Below are 22,848 nucleotides of genomic sequence, written 5' to 3'. Positions count from 1 at the left end.
AGGCAACTTAAGGAAGAGACTCAGTTTTAGCTTATGGTTCCAGAGGCATGAGAGTCCATGATGCATGGCAGCAAACTACAGGCATGATGGCCAGAGGAGGAAGCTACGAGCTCACATCCTCCACTGCCAAGCAGAAAACAAAGGACAATGAAAGTGTTGGGAAACTTTAAACTACCAAAGCCCCTTCTAATGATGATGAGGACATACTTCCTCCTAAATGGTCTCCAGACAGACCCAGGGACTAGAGAGCAACTGCTCAAATTCCTGAGCCTGTGCAGCGCAGTCCTATTCCAACTACCACAGGATGGCAATTAAAACAGTTCTCAGAGTCTGATGTGAATGGGCCTGGCCAGCTCTGCTGGGCTGTTGATATCTGACTAAGGACTGTGAGTGTTTCATACAGTGTTGTATTTCTGGGAGAATGTGTCTTGCTTTCAAGGAAGCACTTTTCACACAATCTCTGGATCAGGGCATGCTTGGTTTTGGGGGTAGCACAAGAAGAGGGGGTGTGTTGTTGAGGAAGGAACTGTGTGATAGAAACATCAAACTAGGATGTCCTCTGACCTCCTGCGAACTGGCCAGACAGCCCATCTTAGATTTCCGATCTGTGGCCTGGGAGGCTCACAAATTCTATTTATCACCCCCCTTACCCCACCCCTATGATGGCCTCTCTGCAGCTTCTTGTAAAGGTGATTTCCTTGCTGGCACCAACCACTGAATTTTTGTATCATTCCCTGGGCCCCGTAACACCCTCCCCAGTGAATCTGCCTGCCATCATTCCCTGAAGGAAGCCAGCCTGTTGTCATGAGCTGCCACAATCCCTGAGTCCTCACATGACTGTGGGAGGAGGAGTTTCCCTTCACAGAAACATTCAGAACTTGGCATCATTAGCCCCACCCCCACGTTGTTTCCACTCTTAAAAACAGGAGCAGCAAAGCCAGCATCACCACAGGTATCACTGGGCTTTCCTGAGAACAATCACCCCCAAACTCCTCCCCACGCCCCCCACCTCGGTCACTCAGCATTCTATCCACTCCTGGTTACTTCCCGCTCAGACACCTCCAGCAATACCATGGCCTGTGCGGAGCCCTTGGACTCCTGGGTCGAACAGCCTGTAATTCCAGGGCTGACCTCTCAGGAGTTGCCAACTTGGACTTTTTTGATGCCTTCTTTGTCAAAACAAGACTTGAAATGATCTTCCCACAGATACCACCTTTTTCCTTATCCTGACACTGGCATTTTGCAGAGAAGGAAATGGAGGAGAAAGAGGCAGGACTGTAGAGCTCAGGTGTAGGAACAGGACACTCTAGGCCTTGGCTCCCCTAGGCTTAGGACCTCCTAGGCTTGCATTGCTGGAGGTGCAGCCCCCACCCTCCCTCCTCCTGTAAGGTACCATTAGGTACTTGATAACAACTTTCCCTTGGAACACACAGTTGTATTTATCTAATCCATTTTAGTGATTTACCTCCTCTCCTAACCATCAGCTGTACAAAGGCAGGAACTTACTCATTTGGGAACCCCCCCACCCCCCCTGCAAGGTGCATTGCACTCTTCTTTCTGCTCTCCCTGAGTGAACTGCAGAGAAATGATTGACAGTATTCCAGCGCATCCAGCTATATGGGGGGGGGGGTTCTCCATGGGTAGATCGTAAGTGAAAACAAGGATAGCTTACCTGTCACTCTCCAGTGTGACCACAGCACGTCCCACGCTAATGGCCCTTTGTTCGGAAGTCTTCAGACTTCAGACCAGGACCAGTCAAGCTGGGGCACTGCCTCTGGAGTAAGAGGGGTACAATTCTCCCAGAATGCAAAGTGGTGGAACTATTGGGGTTCTAGGTTTGGTATGCTGAGTTTGTAGACAACTCAATTCTGATAGTGGCAAGGGTCTGATCGACTAATGGTGTATCTGCAGCCGGAGGCTGCATGTGGTGCAGATGAGGCAGGAGGGTGTGATTCTCTTCCTGAGGCATCCTCAGGGTACCAGCAGGAGCCATAGAATGAGTCTGACACTTTAGGTCCAAGAACTAGGTTGTTGTGGGCAGGCTTGCATGAGGGGAGGCAGAAAGGGCTCAGTGGCCGTGCCTTGGGTGTGATGGTGGTGTGAACAGGTTAGGTGTGAATGCATGTGCTCCCCGGTGCAGCAGCAGGTTTGCATTTGAAGGTGCTGAAGATATGGACTGGCATGTGAGTCCTAGGAGCAACAGGGCAGGGGAGTTGCTCACCCTTACATAGAAAGTCCCCAAAGCAGTGGGCAGAACTGTCGGCAGATGTGCTTACCAGCCAGCACAGAAGGAAGGCTTCTTCCTTCCAGAGGGAGAGAGCTGCCACTGCAGATACACTCTGCTTTAGGAAAGGAGAGTTTCTGGCCCCTGAGGATTCCAGCCATTGTGCTTGTGCACCCACAAGCATGAGCAGGTATGTCCAGGAACTGTACATTGTGAGTGTGCCAGATGATCAGAAACAGATTCATTTTTCCTGACCATCCCCCAAGGCCTAAGCCTGGGGTGTGTCACACTTGAAGGTTCAGCAAAGCAAGGGCTTCCAGATGACTGTGGGGTTGGAGAATTTGTTGGCTAAAAAGTGTCTGTTTCTTCATGACCACATGGCCATGGCCAGGCTTAGACACTCAAAGTCCTCCGGTGGGACTTAGAGCTGACTGGATATGTGTGGAGACCCTAATTCCTTCTTTTCTGCTTAGAGATGTAACTGCCATAGGCCAGATGCTTGAGGCCCAAGAGCCTGCCTTCTCAGCATGTCTCTACAACTTCTGTCCTAGCTCCGGGCTCTCCCCAAGTTCCCTGCCCTGAGGTCAAGCACATCAGTGCTCAGAGAGGAGTCCCTGCTATACTAGGATGAGAGCTGTTTACATAGTTTACACAGAGTGAGATGGGGGCCAACCACAAGTGATAAGCTCAAATCCAGGCCAAGTTGTCACTCTGGTCCCCTGATCATCTTTTTCTCAGCCTCTGTATCATCTAGCTGTCACAGTGACTGTATCATCCAGTCACACAGGATGAAGGCTAACCCTACTTGATGGCACCTTAACTTGCAAAGACTAACAAGGGCATATTCACTAGTGCCCTGTAGCATATATTTGCATATGCACATGTGCATATGTATACTTATGCATATGTGTGTGTGCATGTGTATGTTGATGGATATGTGTGTGTGGCATGTGTGTCTTCATGAATATGTATGTATGCATGCATGTGTGGTATGTGTATGTGGTGTTTTGGTGGATGTGTGTGCTGATGGATGTGTGTGTGTGTGTGTGTGTGTGTGTGTACATGTATGTGTGTGTGGTTGATGGATATGTGTGCCTGTGTGTAGTATGTGTGCAGTGTGTAGTATGTGTGCTGGCTAGTTGTAGCTGTCATCTTGACACAGCCTAGAAGGAATTCCTTGGACAGAGTCTCAGTGGAGGATTTACCTAGGTCCAAATGGCCTTTGGGCATGTCTGTGGGGACTGTTAATTGAGATGGGAAGGCCCACCCCAGATGTGGGCAGAACTATTTATAAGCTGGATTCTGAACTGTTTAAGAGTGAAGGAAGTCAGCTGAGGGGCTAGTGATCAGGCAGCAAAGCCAAATGATTATTCCTCTGTGCTCTTGACTGTGGATGTGGTGTGACCAATCATGGTGTGAAGAGCTGTCTCTAACTCCTGCCCTGAATCTTCTCTGCAGTAGTGAACTGTAACATGGATTTCCTACTATGTGCTGCTTTAGGTCATGGTGTCTTGTCACTGCCACAGAGATGGAAATAGGATAGTACGTACACATGCATGTGCACACACACACACACACACACACACACACACACACACACACACACCTAAGTAATTGAGTGTTTGTATGTATTCATATATGTCACTGTATATTTTGGTAGCAGCATAACTGCCAAGGACTTAACCCATAGGTGCCTCTTTACACATCACGAGCTATTGGGGGTCAGTGATTGGAAGCTGATGTAACCAGGCTCTCCTCTTTGCATCCCCCTCCTTAGTCGTGAGGACACTGGCTTTTGTTTGCACACTAGTCTTAGATGGCCTTGCCTTAGCTGTGAGCTTGTGTCTCTATTTCTAGTAGTCATGTGTGTGCCCATGGCACCTGCCCCCCTCCATTAGGAAAAGTTTTTTGAACCCACTACAGTTGACTGTGGTCTGTTGTCAGGCTGGAGCTAGGATGTGAGATCCTGCAAGCATGGAGGAGCTCCAGAGACTGGGTTAAGACAGAGTTCATGGGCACAGGCAAGGACTGTACTTGGCCACGCTTGACTTCAATAACCAGCTTTCCCTGTGATTCCTAGAAGAGCAGGGGTCCATATGGGGCAAGGTCCAGGTGGTTGGTTGTACAGCTTTTGTGCTCTTGGTGTGTTGGGGGCCCCCATGTCTTTGTCCCCAGGCCCAGTGTGGTTGTAGAGTGTTTGTGTCTATCAACTGCATTAAGCTCTCTCCAGTAGGCATTTATTTAGTTGATCCTGTATCTTTTCCCGCCAAAGCCATGCAAGTCCCTGCGCAGTCATTGTATTAGTTTATGTTGTTAGCTCTTATTTATTCACCTGTCAGACAGTACCTGGTTCTGGGGATTTGAAGGCTGAGGACTCTATAGGGAGGGTAAGGACTTAGAGAGAAGTGGGGATGAGGGATTGGTGAGGCCTTGCTAAATAAATAGGTGGGCTATTATGTCCCGTGGTCTGCAGAACATGAATGCATTCCTACGTGATTGGCATTTCCTATATTCCCTGTCCCCTCTAGAAATCTGGAACCTACAGAAGCCCTTTTCTCCAGCGCCACAGTCTGTCCCTCACTGATGGCTGTGGGGTGGCTGACCCTGCAGGTGTGTGGATTTCCACAGGCTGAGTAAAGACTGGCCTCACCCTCAGCCAGGCCCTGTAGTACCCTGTGTCTTCTGGGAATGTGTCCTGATAGTCTCTCCTGCTTCTCAGGCAGTTCTGCAATTCCTGCAGGCCAATTGGCTGCAGCTGCAGCGAGTGGCTCTTATCTCTTAATGCTTTAATACTCGCTGGCTTCATTCCTCTTTGGCTCTCAGCTCTGCTTCCTTGACAGTGACCTTGTTTTCTCTGTGTCCTGGATTCAGGCAACAGGCCCAGCTCCAGCTAGGAGCAGCAGCTCAACCGGGCCCCTTAATGACAGATGTAGGCTGTGAGTGGGTTCTGCCTGTCTGGCTGTGTCTCTAGGTGGCAGGACCTCCCTTACATGGCTGGCAGCCATAAACACAGGCAGATGGAGGAGATGGGGCAGCCCTGGAGCCTGTGTGTTGTGGGGCTTGGCAGCTGGCGACTCCGGCTCGTCCTATTTGAGCTGTGTGGAACGTGGGTGAGCAGTGTGAAAACACAGTGTGGGGCACCCGTAGGAATTTTTCTATGAATCACATGTTGAGATGACTATATTTTGGCTGCATTGGGTTAAATAAAACATGTTACTAATTGGACCAGGGAGATGGTTCAGTGGTTAAAGCACTTGCCACACAGGCAGGAAGGAGCACCAGAGTTGGAATCTCTAGGTCTGGTTTAAATGACAGGTGGGTGTGGCCGTCTGTCTGTGATTCCAGCCTTGAAAGGCAAAGGCAGGATTTCCAGAGTTGGCAAGCTAGCCTGAGTTTAATTGAGAGACCCTGCCTCAAAGAGGAAAGTGGATGAGTGACTAAGGGAAATGCCTGGCATCAAACAACGGATACTGTCATACATGTGACATACCTTCATATATGTATATATATATATATACACATGCACTTACATACGTGTGCACACCTATATGCAAACTTACATATAGGTGTGTACACAGCACAGACACAGAAAAAAATACGGTACCTAAAATCAGTTGGGACAATATTCCACTCTTCCTCCGTCTTCTCCTCCACCTCCTGCTCTTCCTTTTCGCTTTCTTCCTCCTACCGGAAAATACAAATTCGGTGGGCAACTGGGCTTCTTTCCCTCCACCCTCCCAACTGTGGTACTGCTGTGGAAGGTCTGAGATAAGCAACCTCTCAAAGCTAATGACCTTCTGACTAGGCCTGTCCCTCTGGAGAAATTGTCTTCCCAGGAATGGTCCGGCCACATGTTGGGTCCTGGTGCTGTGCTTTCACTGGATATAAGTACATTGAGTCTAGTTAACACTAGATTCCCATCCAGCTTGGCCCATTTGTGTGCACTTGTAGCCCCTAACATCAGAATTCAGCTACCAAATGGATTCAGTTCAGAATCAAGTTCTATTCTCTATCTATCATCTATCCATCATCTATCTATCATCTATCAATCTATCATCATCTACTTATCATCTATCTATCCCTATCATCTATATCTACTTATCTATTGTCTATCTGTCTCTATCACCTGTCTATCATCTATAATCTATCATCTGTCTCTATCATCTATCTATCTATCTATCTATCTATCTATCTATCTATCTATCATCTCATGGAGAACATAGCCTTTTCCTTAACAAAACTCCTCAACTTTGGAATATCCCTGATTGTCCCTCTCCTCTGCCTCAGGTTAGTTACCGGGTGTCACAGTTTTTTTCTCCTCTCTCTCAGGAGCCCCTGGCACAGCTGCTACAGACTTCTTATTTTGGCCTCTTAGAGTCAAAGCAAGTAGTAGCCATTGAGGGTCCAGTGCAGTTGGTGGGAGGAGGCCCTCTCCCCGTGCTTGACTCCTGTGTGTATTTAGGCATGTCCTGAACGCAAGCCATTATCCCAGCCCGTCGCTCTGTCACCCAGATTCCATTGTCATTCCGTGATCTCTGTGCTGCTGACCTCCTTTCTGAGGAGACGTTTCTTTTGCATTTCTGTGTGCAATTTCATAGCTGCCCCATGTTTTTTCTGCCTCTCTGAAGCTTGTGGTTATGCCTGGCATGTGCGTTGTGCACTGGGCCTCCTGGCAGACCCCTTGCTCTCCCAGGCCTCAGTCTTTTCTCTTTGTGCATCTGGCTCTGACGTGAAAATCCTGGCTCTCCCACTTCCTGTCCTATGCAGTGGTCCTGTGCGTTTCCAGTAGGAGTCAGGTCTCTGGGCTTCTCCAGGTGGCTCTGGAATGGTGAGGAACAACTGGGAGGAAGTCACCATCCCTCAGTTCCCTAGACTGGCAGAGAGTTTTGCCAAATGGGATATTGTCAAAGCCTGAAAAGAAATATTATTAGTTCTGAAGGACGAAGGGACAGACCTGGGACTCGTGTCAACACATATGTCTTATTGTGTCAACCAGACAGAGCGTTGATGGAGCTGCCTGAAGCCCATGTACAGTGAGATAGGTTACATGAACCCTGAAATGAGGTGGGGTGGTCGTGGTGGGGAGGGAGCGTCTGGCACATCCTTGCTCTAAACACTGTTTTGTTCTGTCTTTCCAGACAGAAGCAGTGGGGAGCAGCTCAGATTCTTGGGTGACAGAGCAGCCAGTGGGCTCCAGGGACAGAAGCATGTGTCAGACACATTTAAACATTTCTATCCGTAGGGCCTATAAAACAAACTTCAGTGTGCTGAACTTTTACCTGAACTCTAGGTTGAGCCTAGTGACGTATGACTGTCATCCTAGTACTTGGGAGACTGAGACAGGAGAAAAACGGCGAGTCCAGACTGGCTCCAGAGTGACTTCTAGGCCAGCCTGGACTGTATTGCTTGGCCCCATCTCAGAAACCAAAAAGAAAGGACAGGTTGGAGGAAAGGAAAAGAATCCATTAAGATCACACGAGGGTGTAGCTCAGATGGCAGGGTGTTTGCCTATGCAGTAAATTCTTGGCACAGTCCCTGGCTAGGCACACAACCGTAATCTCAGCACCCCAGATGTGGACAGAGGAGGATAAAGAATTCAATACCATCCTCAGCTACATAGTGGGTTCTGGGCAGCCTGAACCACATGAGACTATAAAATAATACAAGTCATGCTCAAAGGTATTGTTGGTGATTTTCAAAGCCACACACAGGTATAAACCAACTCCTACTGAGCAAACAGGAAAAGTCACTTAAGGTTCTCTCAGTTCTGGTGTGTATTGATTTAATTATATTTGAATCTTTCTTTGTGTTGATTTCAGTCTGCCTCTATGTAGTTCTGTTTATGTTGGGACAGGGCATGGCTTCATTGTAACCATTGGGCAGCCTTAATAAAGACTGTGGGAGATAAGATGAAGGTTTTCTTGGTAAACATGGAATCATTAGTCCTTAGATTTTTTTTTTAAAGGAATTTGTCATTTTTTAAAAGATGAATTAGCTGTACTACCTTGGCTCAGTCAGAAAAATAAATCTCTTTCCTGAGCTTGGGAAGGGGATAGATTCAGGACAAATATACTTTCTTTGCAAACTAGCCAGCCCCAGAAAACAATGCTAAATGTAGAGAAAAATTAATGATTTATTCACAAATGCTTAATGTTTTCATTTTCTTTCTTTCTTTCTTTTAATATAATAGCCCCAAATGGAAAACATCTAAATATGGTTAAATAAACACCGTTTACTAATTGATAAAACTTTTGGAGATTGTGGCCCTGGGAAAATGTTTAGATTATTAAGTGAAAATAATTGTGAGACAGGATTTTGTGTAAAATTTTCTTTATCAACATGGAAAATATGCTAAGGGAAAGACTTATAACTCATACCGAACTTGAGTTTTCTTTCTTTCTTTCTTTTTTTTTCTTCTTGACTTATTGTGGTTTTGTAGTTAGTTTCCTGTATCCTCACTTGGCTTTAGCCAACCATGGACTGAAACACACGCAGGGTAGGACCTTTTCCTGTCTTGATTTTATTATGGACATTATTATAGAGGTGCATATCATATTAGGCAGAATATGCAAAGCAAACAGTGAATTATATGGGAAAAATAGCAGTGATTTATATGGGAACTTGGGCATGCGCTCTGTCCTCAGTGACAGGGACACAGACACAACCCTTGCTTTCTCTCTATGCAGGACTCTGGAGAAGTAAGTTCTCTTCCTCCATTTAAGCAAAACCAGGATTCCAGTCTTCAGAGATTAAGGAAAAGGATTCCAAGGAAACCAGGATGAAGCAGGATTGGGGATTTACCAAATGACATGTTAAAGTATCTCTGGAGCCCAGGAGTTTTTAGAAAGACAGACTATTTGAATAGTAAATGCACATACGTTTCTTTACAGTGGGCACGTATAGGATTCTGTTGGTTCTGGTGCTGGCCAGGTTTTTTCTCCACTTGACAGGAGTTAGAGTCACCTGGGAAGAGGGACACCAGTGGAGGAATTGCCACCATTAGTTTGGTGTGTCAGCAAGTCTGGGGCATGTTCTTGAGTAATGGTCGATGTGGGAGGATCCAGTCTACTATGGATAGCTTCCCCTGGGCAGGTGATCTGGGCTTGTATGAGAAATCCGGCTGAACAAGCCATGGGGAGCAAGCTAGTAAGCAGCTCCCCTCCATGGCCTCTGCAACAGTGCCTGCCCCAAGAGTTCCTGCCGTGACTTCCCTCAGCGATAGACTCTGAACTGGAAGTACAAGGCAATAAACCCTTTTCTCATCAAGTTGATCATGGCTTATGTCACAGAACAGATAAGCATACTAAGATCACTCTCCAGTTATATCCCTAAATGGTTGCTCAGGCCACCTTCTCTCCCTTTGCTCAGAAGGACCACTGACAGGAAGGGGAGATGTTCACGGAAATTCATTTGGAAAGGAGCCATGAGATAGAGTAATGGACTTCATTTAGATTTGTGACAAAGAGTGGGTTCTAGGAACTCAAGGTTGGCATTGCTTGGGCCCTATGTAAGCACAATTCGCTTATTGTCCCTGAAGGGTATCCTCGGCAAATATAAGTCTCTGTGGGCTACTTGGGCTTTTTAGGTGTACCTGTTATTTTCTGATGCCATCAGCAGGACAGACCAGCTAGAAGTCTTTCTCGCTCTTTCCCTCTCATCCATCCTGCCTTTCTCCCCTGCCTCAGCTATGCAGAGACTGACATCTTACATAAGGATTGGAGCATCTGTAGATTTTGGTGTCTGTGGGAGGCAGAAGCTGGGGCCACCACTGGCTTGATCCTAAGTGATGACTATAGTTCATATCATAGTGAAATATATTATTTCAGTTTAAAATGTTAAACAAATTGTAAATTATAATTTAGTTTGTATGTATGTGTGCATATGTATGTATGTGTATGTGTATATGTGTGTCTGTGCATTTGTGTGTGTGTATGTGTTTGTGTGTGTGTATGTGGGTGTGGTGTATGTGTGGTGTGTGTGCATGGTGTGTGTGTGTGTGTGTGTGTGTGTGTGTGTGTGCAGTGACGCCACAGCACTCCTGTGGAGGTTAGAGTATTTGCAGGAAGTTCACTCCTTCTACCATGTGATTTCTGGAGACTGAACTCAGGTCATCCATCTTGGTGCAGACACCTTTGCCCTCCACTAAAAATACCTTTTAAATGTAAATTAAAGCTCACCCCAACATACATATGGTATTATTTTACACAGGACAAGCATTTCAGCCAGTGAGCCAGATAGGCGTTTTGCTGTGTTGGCACTGAGAAAAGTGAGTAATAAACCAGGAAGGAAGGAACCCCCTGTTATTAAACTAAACAGCAACACAAACACCAGCCCTGTTTCAGAAGGGCTTTTGGTTGGTGCCTGTTAAGTCGGGCCCTGCAGAACTGCCTGTGATGGTGAACCTCAGAAGGGGGGCAGTAGCCTGCAAAGTCATCATGCATGTCTGACCCCTCCCAGTGTGGCAGCTGTGGTCAGGGATGGTGCAAGATGAGACAAGATGAGGTCAGAGGAGATGGATCTTGCCCAGGCCCTCGGTCCCAGAGGGACTTATGCAGAGACCTTTGACTCCTCAATTGTCCCTCTTTGTTCATTTATGAGGTGAGAATAGTACCAAGTTTGCTTTATTCATGGAGCTCCTTTGAGGGCTGAAGATATCATGCCTCTGAAAATGTAAAGATGGACACTAACGGACAATCCTAAAGCTGAATCCAAGATTGCCTCTTGGTGGGAAAGTGTAAGAACACATCATCCATAGCTGTAGAGAGAGTTGGTTGACAAGTCTATCTATAGGCCTGGGCACCAAGCCCAGCACCGTGCAAAAAGAGCAACCAAATAGTAGAAATAAGGAGCTGCTAATTATTGCATTTAGTTTTCAGACAAATATAGAAACACCTAATGAATAATACCCCATTCTATTATTATTATTATTTTCTGTTTGGAGCATTGTTTTGTTTTAGGATTACAGTAACATCCATAGCCCATGAATGGTGTGTGTGTATGTGTGCTCACGTGTGCTCTCTCTCTCTCTCTCTCTCTCTGTCTCTTTCTCTTTCTTCCTCTCTCTCTTTCCCTCTTTCCCTCTCTCTCTCTTCATTCATACACTGATTCCTTCTCACAATGCCTAGGGTAGCCAGGCCTGGGTCTTTCCTGGGTATCCTTTGGCTATTGGTTTGGGTTTTGAAGCAGGAGCAGTAAACTTGGTATGATATCTATGTTTTTTTTTAATGGATACTTTTTTATATTTATGCATAGCTTATGGCTTAGGATGTTTTGTGGGAGCCATAGAGTTCAGAAGGGAGGTTATGGATCAACCAGACAGAGTTGATTGGGTTTTGTTCAGATCATCTTCATTTGTTCTATTTTTCTTTCTCTGCCTGCTGAGCTTGTCCATTCCTTGTAGATGGTGTTAAATCTCTATTTAATGGCTGCCTTTCCTCTGTTGTCTTTTATCAGCTTTACCTTATATGTTTTAGCACTCTGTTGTTGAGTATGTATATGTTTTTATGTCTTCTGGTAAAATTTGCCTCTTTATGTTTTGCAGCCTGGTAGTTCTTGTCTTAAACTCCTGTCACTCAGTTTTCTTCAGATTAAGTCTTATTAGTATGGTGTCTTTTCCTCCAACTCTTTACTTTTAATCTGCTTCTGCAGCTTTTTCAGTGAGTTTCTTATAAATAATTCAGTGCACAGTTGTATTTTTCTTTTTCATGTTTGTACCCATATTTCCATATAACATTTTTTATTAATTTGAGAATTTTATAAATATATACAATGTATTTTGATTATGTTCATTTCTTTCATTCTTCCCCTTAACTCTTCCTGGATGCACTCATGCCCTTTATCCCTCTTAACTTTGTGCCCTCTATTTTTTTGTTTAATAACCCACTGAGCCTAATTTGTGTGATGCCCATTTACTCCTGTGTGGGGGACCATCCATAGGAGAATAACGGACATATCAGGGGCCACACTCTTAAAGAAAACAAACTCCCTGTTCCTCAGAAGCTATCACTGCCATTATTTCCTCAGCTAGAGAGACATCTAGGAAGCTCCTAGTCAATGGCAGTTTCTTTCCCGCCAGGCCCCACCACCCTTCTCAGCCCTACATAAGCACACAGAGACTTATATTAATTATAAAACAGTTGGCTGGTGGCTAAGGCTTCTTATTGACTAGCTCTGTCTTAATCATTAACCCTTAAGTACTAATCTGTGTATTTCTACATGACCTTATCTTACCAGAGAATGCCTGGTGCATCCTACATGGCCTCCTCCTTCATGCGCTCTCTCTCTGCCTACCTTTCCCAGAATTCTCCTTGTCTCCTAGTCCTGCCTATACTTCCTTCTTGGCCAATTACTGTTTTATTCATCAACCAATAAGAGAATCATGTATACAGAAGACCATCCCCCATCACTCCTCAAGTTCATCAACCCCTTCATCCACCATCATCCTCCAAGCTGAAATGTTGACTGGCTTTGTATTATGTAGGCTACTACAGCCGCCTTGAGTTTCTGATTTCAGTGGTCCTATCGTGCCCAGCAGACCCCATTTTAGCCTAAGCCTCCCCAGCCTCTGGTTCTTAAAATCCTTTTTGATCCTTCTTCATTGCCCTGAGCCTGAGGGGCTGTGACATAAGAACCACAGGAAAGGAACACTTACTCTCTTCACTTTGACACCTTTGACATGTGGTGATTTCTGTATGAACAGCCACCCACTTCACAGAGGAACTTCTTGGATGAGATCTGATACCCTCACCTTTTAACTGATACTATTATTATTATTTTAGGTCATTCATGTTTAAAGTGATTTTTGTTATGGTTGCCTGGCAGCCATACTTCCTTGTGGATGGCTATTTTCAATTTGTTGTCTAGTTGTCTGTTTTCCTTTTCCTTTTTTTTTTTTTTTTGTTTTGTTTTGTTTTTCCGACTTTCCTGCTTGAATATGGATGGGATTGCCAGGCTACCACTATTAGCCCCCATCATTATACTTAAAATAAATAAATAAATATTCAGTGATCTCCCTGCAGTTTAAGCCGGTATTTCTAAACATAATGCCATTTGCAAAAGCATTATGCCACCAGATTGTGTAATAAATGGCCCTTGCGACAGAGCATCCCTCCTCCTAACTTCTGCCCCTGTGATAGGTTGTAGCTGTGACTCTGACTTTACTTCTCTCTGCAGGGCTTATAATGTGGCACTGTCCTGGAACCTTATTTTCTGATTATTGTAAGAACTCTCCAGCCTTGCCTTGCCTTTTCCTGTGATGGTGGGAGTTGTGACCCTTTAGGTTTCCAAACACGGAATCTTTGGTTTCTGCCTTGATTATGTCATCCCCTCCTCACCAGTGTCCTGCAGTTCCTGATGATAGAGAGGACTCATGTCACACAAGTCTCAGAGAGCTGTAGTGGGAGGTTGGGCTGTTTGGGGGGGTGTTTGAGAATTGACTTTTGAACCTTCATGCAACCTTAAAGATGCCCCTACTCTTCTGGCTTTTAGCCTAACATTGTTGCTCCAGAATAGCTCTGGGCACATTTACATTGGTGAGATGTTTAAAAGGCTTTATTGACCCACCACTTTTTGCTCTGTTGAGGGGACAGTTATTATCTGCATTTACTTTTTGCAGGGGTAGTTTTATTTTCTGTCATCTGTGGGATTAGCTATAACTGATTTAGAAACACAGATACAGCCTTAGAGAAATGCAATGCATGGCTTTGATGGAACTTGCCCAACAATTATGCCATTTCAATTTTAGCTTTTAAACAAGAACTACAAAAGGAACCAGACTTAAAAAGGCTAGATTCTATTTGTATGAACTTTACAGAAGATGCAAGATCATTGCTGCATACCAGAAATCACCGACTTACAGTGTGAGAGATCTGAGGGTTTTTATTTTAGATTAAAATTTTATTTATTTATTGAATATGCATGTATTCCTATTGCCTGTACCCTTTTACTGGCCCTGGGGTCTTGTTTTGAGGTAATTAGATGATGGTGTAGCTATATGGTCCTGTGGGATAAGTAGCCACACTGGCTTGTAAACTCTAAATGCTCAGTCTTATGTTTTATGAATAAAATGAATATAATACATTAAAAACACACATGCCAGACAGTAAAAAAAAAAAGGCCTTTGGTGTTCAAATACAGAACATCTACACTGGCATGGGAATTTTCCCCTGCCAGAGTCCCCATCTTTTGGAGCACACACATGTTTTGGATAGAAAAATACTTCATCTTGCTCTATGGAGAAATGTCCTCCTGCTCAGCAAACAGAAACCCACCTCATCCTTCTTAAAGACAAGTTGCCCAGGGAACTGCTTTCTGAGTTCTTTAAAGTCACAGAGTGTTTTATCATCACACGGCTCTAAATAAATCCGTTTTTTTCCCCTAGTGTAACGTCCCGACAGCAACAAGATTTTTATTTTGTGCCTGCTTCAGCATCCAGTGGGGTAAATCAATTGGTTCTTTGTGAGAATCTTGAAGCTTGAAAATCAGTTTTGTTTTTATGAGCGATTTCTTTGATTTAGGAGTGATGGTCAAATAAACAGAGGCCTTTCTTCTCAGCAAGAGAATTAAAAAAAAAAAAAAAAACTAAACATGGAATCCTCGATTAATTGATATCCAGTGGAGCCAATGAGCATGCTTCCTGGATGCCTTGAGAAATGCTTCAGTTTCCTAATTACTTCAGAGAAGGCAAATGGTAAATAGGTCCCTTCAAGACAACAGGAAAGGGATCGCTCTGGAACGCTGGGTAGCTTCCCCATGCACAAGGCTCTCAGTATAGTATGCATACAAACAGAGGGGTACTTTATTGCAGCCAGACAAGACCATCATTCATACTGGAGGCCAGAGGCTCACACATGTGGAAACCTTTGCCTGCAGCCGCTGTGAGAACCTCCCTGCCCAGAGACACACTGGGTTCTAAAATCCTGACTTTCAGGCTTGGGGATGGAAAAACCTGGGAAGAAGCATCGAGGTCCTTTGGTCCTTTTTGTTGCTTGCCTGTGCAAGGAGTCACAGGCCTTTCCTTTCAATCTGCTTTGTAGTGATAGCCACAAGCAGGTGAGCAGAGGCTAAGTGTCAGTATGCTGAACATGCGTGCATGCATGCCTGCGTGCATGTGCATGTGCATTGTGTGTGTGCATGCATAGGTGTGCATGACTACCTGTGTGCATGCACGTGTGGGTGTGTGCGTGTGTGCGTGTGTGAGCACACATGTGTGCATAGGTGTGTGTGTGTGTGTGTGTGTGTGTGTGTGTGTGTGTGTGTGTGTGTAGAGAGAGAGAGAGAAAGAAAGCCCTCCTCTGTGTCAAGAATGCAAGGGAATTAAGCCCTTCCTGTAGGATTTTAACTCATGGTTTGTGGTATGTTATACATGGCCTGTGTGATCCTTTCTCAGACAAAACAAAAATAAGAAGCAGGTGAAATTTACTGTGCCAGCTACTGTTAACCTCTGCAAATCTAAGGTCATACAGGCAGAGGCTAAATGTTCCATAGAGGAGCAAAGTGCAGGGTAAATTCCTTTGTGGACTGAATTGATCCTTTGTGGGTGAATTGTGGACACCTGCTCTTTTGCTCTGGTATCCTCTAGAAGAACTGTATGTCTTTAGCCCTGCCCACGGATGTCATGCTACCATGCATGTGCTCTGCATGTTGCCTTTCTTGTTTCCAGGTGTGCCTTAGACATCTTTCCAGGCCAGCACATGAAAGGCCAGCCCTCCTGTTACTGATTGAGCTTGCTATCCTCAGTTTACTCTTCCAGTGTTCAGAGGTGTGAACTGAGACATCACACTTCCCCAACATGCTTGCTCATCATGTGTGAGGGCTCCCTCGTGTGGTCCTGTCCCCAGACTTCCTGAAGGACACTGGGCATCGCTTTGGCCACACCGATTGCTCCTGGCACCCTGTGCTGCGTGTCTCTGTGAGTTGTAGTCAGAGTGGTGGGGGCACATCCACACATTTCTGATGTCCTTTCCTCTGGTGCCCATGCCTGGGTGAGTTCTTGGCAGACTCCCGACTACAGCATGGACACATAAGAGTTCTGTGTGGCCCAGAGCAGCCCATGGACCCAATGCTGGCCACCTGCCTAGATCTTACAGGTGTACGTGTGGCATGAGGCAGGCTTTACCACTCACAGCCAGACACCCCACTACTCAAAATGAAAACCTGGAAGCATCTTTGGCCTTTTCTATCCCTCCTTCCCTCCCTCCCTCCCTCTCTCTCTCTTTTTCTTCCTTCTTTCCTTCCTTCCTCCCTTCCTTAGTTCCTTTCTTTTTTTAGGTTTTTTGACACAGGGTTTCTCTGTGGCTCTGGACACTGTCCTGGAACTAGTTCTCATATACCAGGCTGGCCTCAGACTCACAGAGATCTGCCTGCCTCTGCCTCCCGAGTGCTGGGACTAATGGTGTGCGCCACCGCCGCCTGCCCCCTTTCTTACCCTCCTTACCCCCTCCTCTTCCCTTCTTCCCTCCTCACCCTCACTCTACTCTTTCTCCTCCTTTCCCTGATTTCCCTGCTCCCCCCGTCTCCATCCTGACCTCTTCTTTCCTCTCTTTCTCTGGGGTCGGTTGCTCCTGAAACTCCCTGTGGTACACATCTCCTTTGGCTCCTTGGGCACAGCTGCTTGGCAGGAGCCTCTGAACCGCCCATTCCGACCCTGCCCAACTGCTCACTTCTCAGCTGTCTTTACACTCTACTTCCTCATTCAGTCACTCCTGCCTCACTTTCCAGAGAGAGACCTTGTTCCATCACCTATGACTCGCAAGTGTGCATGTGGACATGTTTGACTATGTGTGCAGATATGTACAAGTGTGTACATGCACCAAGACTACAAAGGCTTAGCAGGCCCGTCACGCCATTTCATGGGGTAACAGATTGTCATCTACAGAGTTGACACTGGTGCAATCAAATTACAAAATAAAATTGAAGGAAAAAAAAAAAGCCCTCATAATGTTTGTTGTGAGTATGGTTTGTGCTGAGCTGGCATGGGCACATGCAGCTACAGAGCTGTGGGTTGGATGTTCTGGGAAGGAGCCAAGTGATGATTCCAACTCTGTATTCTCCTCACAAGCCTGGTTATTTTGGCGATTGCCTTTATTTAATAAGGTGTGGTCACATACAACCCTTTTATATAGAGATGTGCATATACTTGATAAAAGGAGTCCTTGAGGCCATTTCTTCATGTTTTCTGAGTAAGCTTGGCTTTTGGGAGCTTTTATATTTCTGGTGGCATCCATGTTTGTACGAAGGCCTGAATTTATTAGACACTATTGGGATTGCCTGCTTGGAAATGAGAAGTCTCACTCCATAATTTATTATATTTGCTCCTTGGGACGGACAGAAGTGGAATTTTGTTAATTACTGGAAGGGTCATGGGTAGATTGGGGGTTGCATGTTGTGTAGAATTCTTTTTTTAAAAAGATTTATTTATTTATGTATTTCATGTATATGAGTATTGTATGTATTCCTGTGTCACAGAAGAGGGCATCTGATCCTATTACAGATGGTTGTGAGCCACCATGTGAGTGCTGGGAATGGAACTGAAAACCCTTAGAAGAGCAGCCAGTGATCTTAACCACTGAGCCATCTCTCCAGCCCCCTTGTGTGGAATTCTTAAGAGCGAGGATCCCTTGCCCATCCCATCTTCAGTCACACCTATCCGTGTCTTAGCAGGAGTCCAAGTACAGTTGGGGGACAGAGAGTGCAGCCAACATTTACATTGTTGGTATCTGCAGAAGGGTTATGATAATTGTCAGGGCTCATTGGGATACGCATGGAGAGGAATGAGCACCCGTATGCTGTGTGTGCTTTCTCGTCACTGGCTCATGCTGCTCGAGACTGGTGCTGGAGATTCACTCTGTAGTCACAGAGGGACTCTATGCTAGAATATGCATTCATGACAGACAGCCAAGGAAGAGACACTTGCACTTAAAAAAAAATATCAAATTTATTGTTTTTTATGTATTCTCTTTGGTAAATCTGTAAATAAATGGGAGATAACTTGAAACACTTCTGTCACCATTAATAGTGTCTGCAGGCAACTTATTTTTCAAAATGCAAATGAGATGTGGGGAGATGGCTCAGCAGCTAGAAGCTAGTACTACTCTTGCTTAGGACCAGAGTTCTGTTCTTAGCACCAACACTGGGCAGCTCACAACTGCCTGTAATTCTAGCTCTGGGGAATCTGTTCCCTTATTCTAATCTCAGTAGGTACCTGCGGGCACAGGCACGGGCACACAGACACACAGACACATACCTCTCCATAAATAACAAAATGCATTCAAACTGCAAATGATTTATCACTGTAAAAGGCACCTGTGTACTATACATGCGTTATATGCTCTTCATTGGCATATGTTAACTATATATAGTAACAGGGTTCATTGTGACATTTCCACATATGTGTATCATGTATTTTGACCATATTCACCCCTTTTCCCTCTCTTGTTTCCTCCCACTACCACTGGTCTTTCTTCCCATCGATCTCCCTTGTACTTCAGTGTCTTATTTGTGCCCATTTTCCAGGGAAGATGCAAACAGGCTTTGAGATTATGAGCTTTGGGAATGAGGGAGTCAGTGGTCTTTGCAGCCTGAGACATTGAAGAACAGGGACACAGGGCTCCTAGCTCTGAGCCCAGGCAGAGTTTTGCAGCTGGCTGGCCTTTGCAAAACTCTTCTTAATGCAGCTCAAAAAGGGTGCTATCACCAGTGTGCTGTCTGAGCAGCATGCCTCTTTCCTGCTAGTGGTTGCAATGCTATTTCTAGACTCTTCTTATGTGGGAACTCCAGGAGCAAGGTACATCTCTAGAAGCAATGTGTTGTCTTTTATCTAAGAGTTAGAAGTTACTGCCAAGTGAAGGTGGAGAATAGACTGGTAGCCTAGCAGTGGCATTTTCTGGAATTGGCACAGTGAAGCTGTTCAAGGGCAGCTGTATGTAAGTGAGAGGCTTAGCAGTAGGAATTAGGGTTTTGCTGGAGAAACAGTGAGTGTTGAAGGCCTCAGCCTTGAGCAATCTGCTCATGAGTGTTGCAACCCTAGCTCTGGGAGGCAGAGACAGAAGGCTCCAGGCTTACTGTCCACCAGTAAGTGGCAAAACTTCTGGTTAAGTGAGAGACCTTGTATTTAAATTAAAATTAAAAAAGTTGTGATTGTGATTTAAGAAAGATATCCCAGTATCAACCCCTGGCCTTCACACCTATCTGCACAGGTACACACAAATACCACACACACACACTCACTCACTTACACACACACACACACACACACACACACACACACACACACCTGTGTCTTAGTGTGAGTTGGTACTGTAGCTCCTTTCAGACCCCAAACAGTTGCATGGTCATGCAACACTCACCGCTTGATGGACATGTGGGTTGTTTTCACCTGTAGCCTAATGTGAATGTTGCCACTTTGATTGTGTGTGTGCAGGACTTAGTGTGTAGCCATGCTTTCATTTATCTCAGACAATTCCTGGGTTGTAGGCCAAAGGTCATAACTTTCAAGATTTTCAAAGTGTTTCCCAAGCAGACCTCACTACTGCTTTACACCCCTCGTCATCCCTGTCCATCTCTTTGCATCTCACTTAAACCATTTAGTACAATTACTAATGAAGAAAGTGTGCCCACCCTCACTTTATTTCCCACATCTCTTACTTTCCCTAATTCATGTTTCTCATTATGCATTCTTGAGTTGTATTTTTTTGATGTTGCTTTTCTCAATGGGTGGAAACTTTCCATTTAGTGTTTACAGAAAACACTGCTAGGACAGAGTCAGGTGGTTGAGGACTTACTGGAGGACTGCATTCAGTGAGGGACTGGGATCTTAACTCATTAGTGGAATTAGCTTTTGTTAGTCAGTGAATCAACCTTGTTTTTTTAGCTGAATATCATGTTATACTGATGCTTGATGTGCTGAGTTCTCAGACAGGTGTTTACCCAGTCTCCTCTTGGGCTTGGTGATGGGAAGATCAGTGTCAACTCCCTGGTCCTTCTTGGCATCCCAGCCTTATCATGGTGCAACTATTCTTATACTGACCTCTCTCCATCCTCTTGCTTGCTAGGTATCTTGTACTTTGCTGAGTCTGGCGTACCCAGGCCTGCCTTTCTCAGCTGGAGGGGCCCAAGCATAGAGACATCTTTCTTCTACCTAAGGGAAGAGGTACCCGAATGCTCACAAGCACAACAGGACCCCAAGACCTGGCTGGAAGACACCACCTCTCCTCGCCTCTGCCCTCCTCACAGGTACCTTTGGACTCTCGAAAGGGAGGCTTAGAGACCTTCTCTCATTGATGTCAAAGTCTTAGTGAGGGGTGGGGGGACTGGGTGAGGGAACAGTTGGCCTGCCTCAATAGAATTTTCTACCCCTCTTAAACCACAGCATTCCTTTGGGGGGCTCTCCTGGATGAATTTTAAGGAGTGCTGTAGATGGTTTTATACATTTACATACAGTTACATTCATGCTTTGTAACGTGTGTGCGTGTAGCTCTTTGGCTGCTTATTTTCACAGTGTGAGGCCGATGTCACTAATCTCCAGCTGGAGCTAAGTGACAGATGCAGAGAGCTGTTGTCACTTATGTGTTTCACCCACTGGGAGGTCTCCTGTGTTCATTCATACTTTGGCAACATAAAGAATGTACTCTGCTGACATAGCAACACCTGGGCTGGCTCTGTCTGTCAGGCAGAGTTGTGAGGACAGGATAGGGACAGTCATGGAGAAACACCAATGATGGTGTGAGGAAGTGAATAATGATACTTGACAAGACACAGATGTTGTAGAGAGGAAAAAAGGGTAGGGAAATCTTTATAAGTATACATGCAACAGTTTTTATGGGTGGGATAACATGTGGGATTTGAACTCAGACTTTAAGGAGCTGTACACATTAGCCAGGCAAGAACATTGCTGAGGGAAACTGAGGAACCCTGGCAGCTCACAGATACTCCATGAAAGACAGGGTGTCTGGAAGGGAGCCTGGGGAAGCCAGGGTCAGGTTGGGTCCAGAGAAGACAGGAATCTGCATTTTCTGACATGGTGGCCATTCAGAGATTTCAGGTTGCATCATGGGAAACCTGTGCAATTTTGTTTAAGTAGAGGAGGAAGGGAATCTGCATCCCACTTGAGTAGACTCACTGTGGTGGCTGGGGTGGAGTAGACTCAGAGGGTGAAGGACAGAGGTTGAATCTAGGAGGTTGTCTCAGGCACCACTAGAAGAAACCACTGTGGCACCAAGATAATACACAATGGCTGTGTATTATGCATGCACAGAAGGAGGACAGAAAAGTAGGTACTCACTAGGTATATCTTAAAGATAGATCCAAGAGATGTGAGAAGAAAAGGTTGAGTGAAGACATATCTTCACTCAGAGGGAAAGGACTGAGTGAAGATTTTGGGATTCAGGAAGGAACTAGAAAGATATTTTTGTAGGCATGTTGAGTTTGTGGTGGTTATGGGACGGCCCAGTGAGGATGCTGCACTGGCCGCTATCTATCCACAGAGCCAATGATAAGAGATAGATCCATATTGGAATGAATGGGATTCAGACCAGTCAGTGACTGCTGCTGGAAGGAATAAGATAAGAGATGCCCGGTCAGAGACATTCTAGCTTCATGAAGATGATGAGGGGAGGGCTGGACAGTACAGGAGATAGCCACCAAGGAAGAGAAAAAGCAAGGAGTGGCCACTTGAAGGCATTTCCAGAAGGAGACACCAAGGATCTGTGTCCTGATACTCATGGGTGGGGTGAGGTGAGTCAGATGGATGGACACTGGGATTGAGCCATCTGGTTTGCTGATGATGTTAGTGGGGTGGTTTGGTTTGGAGGCTGTGATGGTGCTGGCAGGAGTGATGGAGACAACTGGGGACTGCGTTGAGTCACTTTACTGTAGAAAGAGCACAATTTGCAGTGCCAAGTTCAGAAGAATTACTTAGTTTTAGTCGGAAACAGTCTCCCTAATCTGTATGCCAGTGGGAGTGACTGTGATGACATCTCCAGCATGTTGCTGAAACCCTTCTTGTCTCTGGCTGAGGAGGCACTGGGCCTTACCTCATGAAGGCAGTGGGGGTAGAGGGGGACATGTGGGTATGCTGTGTCCTGGGAGGAAGGAATCTACAGGTCTGCAGGTGTGTTTCTTTGTGATCTAGGAAAACAGGTCATCCTCTCTGATGGTTGATATCTACTGTCAACTTGACAGAATCTAGAACCACCCAGGAGACAAACAAATGTCAGGGCATGTGTGTGAGGGAGTGTCTAGGTTGGTTAATTGAGACAGACAAACTTTCCCTGAATGTGAATGGCACACAGATCATGAGCTGAGTTGTCCTCAGCCAGACAGAGAGGGACGAAATGAGAGAGATTGGAGCTGCCAGCTTGTAGGAGAGATGGGGCGTGTGCTCACAGTGGGGGCCACAGTGAGAAGGGAACTGAGCCTAATGAGGGTGGCCACAGGAGAGGTTCACACTGTAGGAGTCAGGACGTAGGGGAGGTGAGTGTGGGTACCACCAGCGGCCCTGTGAGTGACGAGGGACCTGAGACTGTTGGTGTGTGCCTTCTCTGAGCCCCAGAAATTCTGGTGTTCTTCTGCCATGCATTTCCATGATTTGTTCTTTAAAAGAGTCTGCTTCGGGAATCTTCCATATC

General features: G+C 45.6%; 1 protein-coding gene across 1 annotated transcript in view; it reads left to right on the top strand.

The window, feature by feature from the left end:
- The window catches only part of Rnf144a (ring finger protein 144A), a 102,152-nt gene that overhangs the window by 4,894 nt on the left and 74,410 nt on the right, over positions 1-22,848 (top strand).

Source organism: Phodopus roborovskii, unplaced genomic scaffold, assembly GCF_943737965.1.
Source record: "Phodopus roborovskii unplaced genomic scaffold, PHOROB, whole genome shotgun sequence".
NCBI lineage: Eukaryota > Metazoa > Chordata > Mammalia > Rodentia > Cricetidae > Phodopus > Phodopus roborovskii.
This window is presented reverse-complemented; position numbering and strand designations above follow the sequence as displayed.